This window comes from Amblyraja radiata, chromosome 5, assembly GCF_010909765.2.
Source record: "Amblyraja radiata isolate CabotCenter1 chromosome 5, sAmbRad1.1.pri, whole genome shotgun sequence".
Taxonomy (NCBI): Eukaryota; Metazoa; Chordata; class Chondrichthyes; order Rajiformes; family Rajidae; genus Amblyraja; species Amblyraja radiata.
Genome location: NC_045960.1, coordinates 73217459 through 73229508, shown reverse-complemented (window position 1 = coordinate 73229508; position 12050 = coordinate 73217459).

Here is a 12050-nt window from a genome sequence, read left to right as displayed (position 1 = left end):
AAAACTCTCTTGAATCTACTCACGCCCGACTTCTGGACTGAGCGGGACCTTTGGACTGAGCGGGACATCCGGAATGAGCTCGCCCTCTCGACTGCGAGGGACTTCCAGAATGAGCAGGACTTCCGGAATGAGCTCGACCTCTGCACTCAGCACGGCGCAGACTCACAGTTCAATCAGCATGGGGTAGACTCACCATTCAGTCAGCATGGATGGCGTAGACTCACAGTTCAGTCATTCATGGCGTAGACTCACAGTTTAATCAGCACGGTGCAGACTCACAGTTCAGTCACTCAGCACGGTGCAGACTCACAGTTCAGTCATTCATGGCGTATACTCACAGTTCAGTCACTCACGGCGTAGACTCACAGTTCAGTCATTCACGGCGTAGACTCACAGTTCTGGACTCAACTCTCACTCACGGTCTTCCGGGCTGACTGACTCATGACCGGCCTCTGGGGCTTTATTCTCCTGGCCCCCAGAAGGGGCGTTATCTTCATGGTGACGACAGGCGAGAATACCAATCTGGTGATCTCACGATTTTTTAAACATTCATAACTTTTCTATTATTTCACTGATCGGAACAAAACTTGGGGCGCTTGGAGGAGAGGAAAATGGTGAGTAAGATGGCGAAAAAAATCATAGTGATATAGCGTAGTGTTTTTGCAAAAATGTATTTACAACGTAGACCGGAAGTGGTCAAGATGAGAGTTTTAGTAATAGTATGGATTGTGCACATGCCAATGTAGGTGGATGCTGGTGTGGTAATGGTTGTATGTATTGGGTATTGCTGAAACCCATTGGAGTTGTTTGTCTCATATTTAATCAGCACTGATGGTTCCACTTCTGTCTTAAAAAAGGGTGGCATCTCCTATGCATGGCTTGTGTGTAACGTTCAGCGCCATGCTGAGCGATGGCTAGTGATCTTGACTTTTGTACAAGGCATTAAACTTAGACTCCATCTGTCTTTTCTTGTTATCATTCAGGATCTTATCACACTTTTTTCACCAACAAAAGTGAGGAATTTTCCTCATGTTTGTACCAATATTCATCCCCCAGCAACTACCATAAAACATGATTGATTATTCATTTATGTGCTCTATGACTTTACTCTTTATACATTGGCTACTGTTTTTCTATCTGGCAACAGTGAAAAAAACCTTCCAAAAAGTACTTTTGAAGCACGAGGAGATGTCCTCGCAATATGAAAAAAAGCTATGGAATGCAAGGCTTTGTGATCATACTCAGGCAAGTGCAACCTATATATCTCACCAATGAATTACTATGTTGGCGTGGTGGTGTTTTCCATTATCTCCAGTTTCTACACTAGTTCTGCAGAGGTAAATATTTTTTGTTATTATTAGTTTTAAATATGAGAATTAAAATACTTTATTGTTATTGCAAGCAAAAGGAAACAAATAATATTATGAACAAATTGCATATCTTTTGCTTAAATTCATAGTTAATTTGCAATCCATGGATCAAAAATAGCTTAAATTAATTAAGCCCGAGAATCCACAGAAGATGATCCAATGGGTGGCATGGTGGCGCAGAGGTAGAGTTGCTGCCTTATAGCCCTTGCAGCACCAGAGACACGGGTTCGATCCCGACTATGGGTGCTGTCTGTACAGAGTTTGTACGTTCTCCCTGTGACCGCGTGGGTTTTCACCGAGATCTTCACTTTCCTCCCACACTTCAAAGATATACTGTAGAGGTTTGTAGGTTAATTGGCTTGGTAGAAGTGTAAATTGTCCCTAGTGTGTGCAGGGTAGAATTAATGTGCGGGGATCACTGGTCGGTGCGGACTCGGTGGGCCCAAGGGCCATTTTCTGCGCTCTAAACTAAAAAACTATACTAAACTATTGTATAGATTGTATCTTCTAATTCCAATGCTCAACCACCAATGTTTCTATGGTCAGAGGAGCCCACTCTTGAAGGCCTTGTGTAGAAATCCACAGGGTATGATGTGGATGGTTCAGCATGCAAAGTTCCAGCCCCTAGAAACTTCCTGAACATAACTGTAATAATTATGCATAATTATTGAAAGAGAATGTCTCTCGGACTTTTGCCAAGCAATAATCCTGTTGAACAAAAATGTGGCTCCACCTGTCCTTTTTGTCATTATACTTAAACTTTGTTGGCTGCTATCTATTTCTTGCTTTGGATGTGTCTGTAAAGGTGACTGCCCATATTTCCTTTTTGCTTACATGAGGAATTATCCTGCATTTTCGTCTGCCACAGAGCTGGGTGTGCTGCAAATGTCAGCATTTCTGTTTTTAGAGCAAAGCACAGCTTTCTGTCAAAATAAATCCTTATGCAGTCCTGCAGAACGAACAAGATTTAGTTCAGACTAGCTTTCTTCACCCCAGAGCAAAACAACTATTTGGATTACATTGATCCACCCATCAATCAAAATCAATTCCTAAAGCCCACTTCTTTTCTATTCTTATCTCTGGTAAAAATTGAAATTAGTCCTCAGGAACAAAAACGTTTGATGGTATCCTAATACACATTAGATCAGCAAAAATACTTAGAATGCAAGCAGACATACTCAGAAGACAACATAATTGCACCCAAATCAATATTCACATGCAACTTACAATACTTTGCTTGCAATCCATGCACTGTTGCAATCCAAAGTAAATGACACTTCTGGAAATTTATAAAATTCATTCATTAGCTAGTACAACTCACGGGGAAACAAAAATAGTGTATTTGGAAATAAATTAATCCCTTGCAGTTTAAGAATCTTGGCTTGTGCTGTGAAAATTTGTTGTTTGGCTCATTTTCAGGCACTGATAACATATATACCCAAATTCTGAGGCTGGGACCACACCAAGTTAATCTTTGGGATTGATAAATATTATTTTAATTGTCCATGATGGCCTGTTATGATTTCACAAATGGCACGTTTTTTTAATCGGTAACCTCTTGAATGGCCAGCCCTGGGCTTAAGGCAAGGCTAAAACAAGGAAGTGAAGCAGTGATTGGGGCAGCAGATTCAACTCTGCAACAGGAGAGAAATGTGAACATATTCTAGTTACATTCCTCAATATTGGAGGGTATATTCTAGAAAACTATCAGTATTGAGATTTTCCATGACGCATAACCTTGACCAAAGGTATTCTTAAAACCTGCTTGAACCAACTACCTGGAGTTTTTGTGGACATCTTCAACCTCTCATTACTGAGGTCTGAGGTTCCCGCCTGCTTTAAAAGGGCACCAATAATAACAGTGCTGAATAAGAGTAAGGTGACATGCCTCAATGACTACTGACCAGTGGCATTAAAATCTTTAGTGTTAAAGTGCTTTGAGAGGTTGGTAAAGTTGCATATCAACTCTTGCCATAACAAGATCTTGGACAGACTATGATTTGCCAAGCACCACAATAGATCAAATTATATATGCCTTTGTTGGTTCTCCACTCTGCAATGGATCACTTGAACAATAAAACACAAATGTCAGGCTGTTGTTCATTGACCACAGGCCTGCCTTCAACATCATCATCCCCTCCAAACTTGTTGTCAAGCTCAGGGAGCTGAGCCTCTGCACATCCCTATGCAACTGGATACTTGATTTCCTCACCAACAGATCACAATCAGTATAAATTGGCAACAACACTTCCTCCTCGATAACCATCACCACAGGAGCACCTCAGGGCTATGTGCTCAGTCTCCTGATCTATGCCCATGACTGTATACCCCAACACAGTTCCAACGCTATCTTTAAATTCACCGACGACATCACTGGTGTATGGTGTTGGACAAATGATGGTAATGATGAGTTTTAGTATAGGAGGGAGGTTGGTAGTCTGTTTGAATAATGTCAGAGCAACAATCTGGCTCTCAATGCCAGCAAGACCAAGGAGCTGGTTGTTGCCTTTAGAAAAGGGGAGCCGTGAATCCACAAATTTGTTTTCATCGATTCAGGAAGGATAAAATTAAAGTTCCTGTGCAAGCATATCTCTGAAGATCTGTCCAATGCCCAGCACATTTTTGTAATAATTAGGAAAGCCTGAGAATGCCTATACTTCTTATGAAGATTAAGGGGATTTAGTATGTCAATTAATACTCTCTTGTATTGCTACAGGAATGCAGTAGAGAGCATATTGAATGGTTGGTTCACGGTCTGGCTCAGCAACCCAACTGCCCAGGAACGGAGAAGATTACAAAAAGAAGTGGCCACCACCTAGTCCATGAGAGTTGCTGACCACCCACTATCAAAGGGATCTATTGGAAAGCTGCCTCAAAAAGGGCAGCCAACATCATCATGGATCCACACAATCCTGACTACACTCTCATTTCACTCCTTCCATTGGGAAGAAGGTGTAGGAATTTCCAAATCATGACCTCCAGGTTCAACAACAGCTTCTTCCCATCAGGCTCTTAAGCGAAGGGTCACCAATTCCTTCTCTCCAGAGATGCTGCCTCACCCACTGAGTTACTCCAGCATTTTGTGTCTGACTACAAAGCACTAAGTAGATTGTGAAGTATGAAAGGTTTTGGTTGCTCTAAGGACTTCAGGCTTTTAAAAAAGATATTGGGATATGGGTTAGATGGGGCAGGTGGGTCTAGCGTTGATGGAACATTATAGTCAGCATGGGCTGGTTGGGCTGAAGGGCCTGTTTCTGTGCTGTGTGACTAATTCTTTTACAAATGTTGTTGTTTCTTTTGCATTTATTTAAGCGACTTTACTCCCATAAATTCCATGAAATAATTTTATTTTAATTCCCTATCTTAGAATTTTAGGTCGTGATTTATCAATTCCATTTGGGCAATTTTCTATTACCTGGACAATGACATAGAGAGGCTCACTGCAACCTTATTTCTAAGAGTGTGTTCTCAATGGATGAGAAATAATCCTGGGAAATGTAACCACTATTACATTTGTTATCTTCTGTAAACCAAGACATCTTGGGCTGTGTTTTCCAGCTACTCGATTGTGATTTATTCTAAACAATGTTTTAAAATATCCTTTAATTTGTGCTTCTGTTGAAACACATGGTTATAAAACTGATTTTTCTATACAACAGCGATAGCTGAACTTTTCACCAGAAAGTGATAACATTCCTACATTCCAAGAGTGAGAGAAAAATAAAGATGGTTACAGCTGTTGAGGTATTTAACAGAAAGCAAAATTCATCCAATATTTCTGGTTTATTAGAAATAGACAGGAAGAGCTCACACCAGAGAATAGCCAGTGATGACATGAGGTCTGCGGCTATAGAATTAGTATTGGAGTCTCAGTAGGGCATTTAAATTTCCTATAACCTTTGCCAAATGTAGATTCTAAAGAACACAGTGGTTAAGGAATGATGCACACGAAAAGATTGCTGTGCAAAGAATGCTGCATATAAATGAATTCACTTTATGCTCGCATATTTCCATGTGAAGTTTAGATAAGGGACATTTTTTTTTAAATCACACCGCCACACATCATGCAAAGAAATAAACCATTCCATCCTTCACCGCAGCATTAAATTAAATTCAGGCTTTGGAAAATCTGTGACAAGCTAAAAATTGGAATGAAACACAATGTGCAAGATGCTTCCTCACTGCTGGTTATAGACATTGATAGCCTGATATTTCGAGGGTTGCAATTGTACAAAGTAAGTTCTGTCAGGTTTTACTCATCCAATATCTTGTAGCACCAGATGTCATGGACTGGGGCAGGTTAACCCACAAAGTGTGCTTTGTAGCTGTGATGACAAATTGGCAGCCGGAAGCTGCTTTTTAAATCTTTGCACTGGCTATTTTAGGACTGTGAACACACAAAGCACAAAAAGTATAACTTATCTCCAGAGTACAGACTTAACCCTTATTTGGAAGGCCAAGGAGGAATAATCAATAATGGTAAAAAGAGGTACAAACACCTCTCTAATTAACATATCAAACATTCCTCTCCTTTGCCAAATTGTTCATTAATGTATGCTGCAAAAATCACCAATGAAAAGTATACCAGCTGACTGTGATGTTCATTCCACAACTGTTATTTTCAGTCCTCCTGTTCATAGGAATCTCGCCTTCCTTAAGCAAACCTGGGTATTTCAAGTTCTGACAACCGTGTACTCGTTCTGAATAAGAATAATCCACTACAGAATTAAAATTCCTTCGCCGACAGTGATAAGGTGCATTGGAATTTTCACTGCTACTTAACTGTCTGCTTTGTACAGGATTAACTCTGATTTCTATTCTCAGTCATTCTTCAATTAACCAAATAGGCAATAAATACAATGTCATCCATCATTTCCTAGTAACATAATTCCCACTTCTTCACTCTCCAGAATGCTCTCGTTTAGTGCAAGAAAGCACCCATTGCCCATACAATGTCAGCTTACTGACATCTCTGTTTATGATCTGTTTGTCAAGCGCCAGTCTGGATTGGAGAACTGTCAGATTATACTCTGATTTATCAATCTCTGCTCTGTTCAGACATTGCAATATTGGGTGCAGTTCTTGTTGCCTCGCTACAGTAAGGATGTAATAAAATTAGAAAGGGTGCAGAAAAGATTCACAGGGATGTTGCCAGCTCAGGAAGATTTGAGATATAAAGAGACACTGGATAGGCTGGGACAGTTTTCATCTGGATCAAACAAGGCCTAATGGTGACCTTTATAGAGGTTTATAAAGTCACGAGGGCCACATATAGACTAGCCTGACGGCCTTTTTCTCACTGTAGGGGAAGGCAAGAAGGGAAAGATTTAAAAGGTATCTAAGGGGCAGGTTTTTCCACACAGAAAATAGTGGGTAAATGGAATGAGCTGTCATAGCACTTGGTAGGCATGGGTATGACTACAGCATTTAAAGGACATTTGGACAGTTAGATCAGAATAGTTTATAGGGTATTGACAAAGGACAAAAGGACAAAGGACATTTATTGTCACATACACCAATTGGTGCAGTGAAATTTGAGTTACCATGCAGCACACAAATAAGATAAACACAACACTTTAGAATTTAACATAAAACATAAAAAGACATCCCCCCCCACAGTGGGATCAATGTTTCACACTGTGAGGGAAGACATCAAAGTTCAGTCCTCTTCCTCAGTTCACCCATGGTCGGAGCCTATTGAGCCTATTGAGTTGCTGCTACGGGCCCGATGTTTCAGGCCCTCGAACGGAAGAACACTCTCAGTGGCCCGGAGCCTCTGAATCGGCCGCTTCCTGCTGGAGACCGCGGCTTCCGAAGTCCACAGGCCGAGTTCGGCGGAAATTCAACGTTGACAACCTCGGCAAGAGATCCCAGGGCTCCGCGATGTTAAAGTCAAAGTCAGTGTCGCCAATGGCTGGAAGCTGCGCAGACCACAACTCCATGGTGTCAAAGTCGGCAGTCCCAGCACTCCGGAGCTCCAACACGGTGACACCGGTAAGGCATCGCTCGCTCCGTGATGGAATCCAGTGCTGCACCGCTGCTGCTGAAGCTGAGGCTGTGGCCGCTCTTCGGCAGGAAAGGCCGCGCCAATCCAGGTGGTAGGCCGCGAGGAGGGGGGGCAAAGATGCGGCTCAGAGAATAGTCGCATCCTCGCCCAGGAAGTGACCAAGAAAACAGTATCCCCCTCCCCCCGACATGTTTTTGGGCCCCAACAGACAAATCTGACTGGCTTAGATGGGCATTTGGTTTGGTGTGGACAAGTTGGGCTTGGGAGCCTTGTGTTGTGTTCTATGGTTCTATGACCATGATGGAACAGATTATCTCCATGGTGTGCAATGTATGAATGTACTTGATGTATGAATGTACTTCTTAATCCAATTTTCAATTTTATTCTCTCCATATTGTCATCAACTCCCCTCAGATTTCTTCATTCACCTACAGAGGGCCATTTACAGCAGCCGATTAATCTAACGGCCTGCATGTCTTTGTATGCGGGGGAAATTGGAGCACCCAGAGGAAACACACACGGTCATGATACAATACGATAGAACTTTGTATATCCCAGGAAGGAAATTGATCTGCCACGTACAAACTCCACACAGACAGCACCCACAGAAGGCTGTGGAGGCAAAGTCAGTGGATATATTTAAGGCAGAGTTAGATAGATTCTTGATTTGTACGGGTGTCAGAGGTTATGGGGAGAAGGCAGGAGAATGGGGTTTGGAGGGAGAGATAGATCAGCCATGATTGAATGGCGGAGTAGACTTGATGGGCCAAATGGCCTAATTCTACTCTTATCACTTCTGATCTTATGATCTTATGAGTACCCGAGGTCAAGTTTGAACTTGGATCTCTTGCATTGTGAGGCAGCATCTCTACCAAGCTGTGTCACCGTGCTGCCCCCATTGATCCTTGCTCTTGTTTCTTTCCTTGTGGGCCGGCTCGCATGCAGGAACAGAAGCCAGAAGAAGTGGTACAGAAGAGAATAATGTTACATTTTGGTGTGAGGAGAGGACAATAGAAGAATGTCAACCTTTCAATGAGATGGAAAAATGAAATCGAAGAACAGAACAGTGGGCACTGTTGAGAGTGGAGTGGGAACAAGAACAATTGCAAAGTTCATTCTGAAGAAGGGTCTCGACCTGAAATGTCACCCATTCCTTCTCTCCAGAGATGCTGCCTGTCCCGCTGAATTACTCCAGCTTTTTGTGTCTAATTGCAAAGTAGAGTTGGATATGTGCTTTGTGGCTGAATGAACCTCTGACATTGCAGCCATGATGAGGTGATACTGATCTGAATGATGTGGTGATACTGATACATGATGAGGTGATACTTATCTGAAGTCTCTGTCCTGGTGAAAACAACTGTTATGCTGGGATTCCCAATGGGCAATAAGGAGGCCTCTTCCTCTTTCTTTTCAAATAAAATTCTCAGGTATGCAGCTGGGAAGAAAATAATATATTTAGATTGTTCCATGGTTTGAAGAGATATGGGTCAAAAGCTGTCAAATTGGACTAGATCAGGTCAGAATGGACATGTTGGGCCGAGAGGTCTTTTTCCACACTATTACCCAATCTTGCGCAATCACCTTCCTTCCAGGTACAATGATAAGACTTAACTTTTGGAATTAAGTTCCAAATGAGCTGCAGAGACCAAAAGTGAAAGAAGCAATGTAATCTTGCTTTAAAACGTGCATCATCAATTTAAATATTCCTTGCATAATGGGCCCAGAATCCACCAGGGCAGCATGCCATTCCTGTATTTAGCATAAGGCTTGATTAGACTTTCTAATCAAGCCTTATTGCCAGTCCAAGTGTAAATTAACATTGCTTCCCTTATTGCCCCACCTCGGGCAGTTATTGCAGTTCATTGCATAGCTTCCCCAGAGCATTCCTGTCCAGTCCATACATTAGGTAATGTCACATGGACTGTTTCATTCAGGTTAACGCTAATATTTGAATTTATTTACAAGATTTAAAATTACACAGATCAAATGAAATACTCCAAACTTCTGATATGTGCTATCTGACACTACATGCAAATGGTATGTTAGCTTTCATAGCAAAAGGATTTGAGTATAGGAGCAGGGAGGTTCTACTGCAGTTGTACAGGGTCTTGGTGAGACCACACCTGGAGTATTGCGTACAGTTTTGGTCTCCAAATCTGAGGAAGGACATTATTGCCATAGAGGGAGTGCAGAGAAGGTTCACCAGACTGATTCCTGGGATGTCAGGACTGTCTTATGAAGAAAGACTGGATAGACTTGGTTTATACTCTCTAGAATTTAGGAGATTGAGAGGGGATCTTATAGAAACTTACAAAATTCTTAAGGGGTTGGACAGGCTAGATGCAGGAAGATTGCTCCCAATGTTGGGGAAGTCCAGGACAAGGGGTCACAGCTTAAGGATAAGGGGGAAATCCTTTAAAACCGAGATGAGAAGAACTTTTTTCACACAGAGAGTGGTGAATCTCTGGAACTCCCTGCCACAGAGGGTAGTCGAGGCCAGTTCATTGGCTATATTTAAGAGGGAGTTAGATGTGGCCCTTGTGGCTAAGGGGATCAGAGGGTATGGAGAGAAGGCAGGTACGGGATACTGAGTTGGATGATCAGCCATGATCATATTGAATGGCGGTGCAGGGTCGAAGGGCCGAATGGCCTACTCCTGCACCTAATTTCTATGTTTCTATGTTTCTATGTTTCTATATTGTATATTGCTTCTAAAATACGAATATCAGGCATTTAAGTCATTTTTGATATGCGTGCTTCTTTGCTTTACAGCACTATATCTCTGCAGCAGTGAGGAAACACTTGATTGATACAGATGGACTCCAGCAAAGGGAAGTTGGCCATCACTCATTTTTTTGACAAAGCAGATCAAGCCCCTTTCATACTCAGTACACATACATATTTGTAATCAATTAAATCTTTCAGGCAGATCTGAACAGCTAACCTTTGGCTTTTGGATGAATTTTCCTTTCTTTTACAGCTGTCTTACATACTAAACAGCCTGATTCTCTGAATAAACCTTTCTGACTGTTTGGTGTCTTCAAACCATCAATTGAACACCTCAAAGTCAGAAGATAATTCCTGATACAATTTAAGGTATAGTTATTTACCTCTAGGAGACTCTGCCATAGATACCCATGCTAGACATGTATTTAATCCCAGATAGTAGCTGTATAGGAACCAAGAAAAGGACTTGCTTAAAAATAGCCAACAGAGTTCTATTAAAAATCACAATATATTGACCTATCTACAATCATCTAAAAAAAAGATATAATGTAAAGATGTTATGGTTAGAAGCATGACAGTACTTGCCTTTCTCATTTCCTCACGTTGGATACAAGTTAAAAAAAAAAGTTGCTATGGCTACAGCTCCAATTTGCTGCAAGCAACCAGCCAGCTGTTGTTTTTGTTTAACCATCAGCATCTTGCAGTAAGGTAAGTCTTTTTGAATAATTTTATATCCATGGGATGATTTCTATATCCGATGCTGGTGATACAGTGAGCAACAACAACTTATATAGTGCCTTGAACCTGGTTGAACTCCTGACGGGCCACACAGGCTGCGACCATAGCCCAGCATCAGGCCTGCCTTGCCTTCCACTGAACCGGGAACCCGCCTGCAGTGGGAGCCTCATTTGAGGCTCGTCTCCTGCTCGCCTCCACAGGCTGTCAACTTTAGGGGAGCTGGAGGAGTTGGTGATGGCAGCGAATGCTGGACAAGGGGGCAGGTAGGGCCGGGTATCTTGCCAACTGCGTCCTCAAGGTTGGTAGCGGGAGGTGCCCCTGGGGCACAACGGCTGAAGGTGGCTGGGCGAGGAGAGGGTCGTTGGGTCATGGAATGATAGAGGCAATGGCTGCAACGGGCTTGTATGGCTAGCTGCAGCTGGGAATGTGAAAATGGTGCCAATGCCTGGCCATTCATGCATCTGGACACAATGGGCTGTTTCTAGGCATTCTACAATTAATCTGGGATTGTACTTCTGTATGGCAACAATCTGACTGAGCTGTATGCATATAATGAAGTTCATTGTACCTTGGTACACGTGATAGTAACGATCTATTGAACCTTTGAAACATTGGTTAAAATGTCCCACAGTGTCTCACTAAAACATTGTCAAAGTAATAATGATACTGCACCATGCAAAGTGATACCAGCACTCATGACCACAGACTTAGGCAATGGGTAGCTTTTTTTAAGGGCTCCTTAAGGAGACATATAAACAGTTTGGACGGAATTGGATGCAAGTGGAAGGGATTCAAGGATTCGTCAAGGCTTTCACACAGCAGAATCAAAGCCACAAGGGATATGATAGAAAGCATGAAAATTTTAAAATCTTGGGTAAACGCAAGTGTGAGTTAGGAGTTACTAACTTGAGGTTACGGAGAAGAGAGTGTGGGAGCTCAGCCAGACATGCATTGTAAGAGTCAAGATGTGATGTGCAGTATGGATTTCCATAGTAGATGAAGTGAGATAAGCAAACATCACAGAGTTGGAGTACATGGTTTTAGTTGGAGTGTGGAAATCTGCCTGAAAGTATTTTCTTTACAATTTGTATATAATTAGGTTCACTCGTTGCTGCCTCAATGGGAAAACACATCATGATTTCTATGGAAAGTAATTTTTGACTTCAATGATTCAATAATAATTTTCCATTCAAACATCAATTCATCAA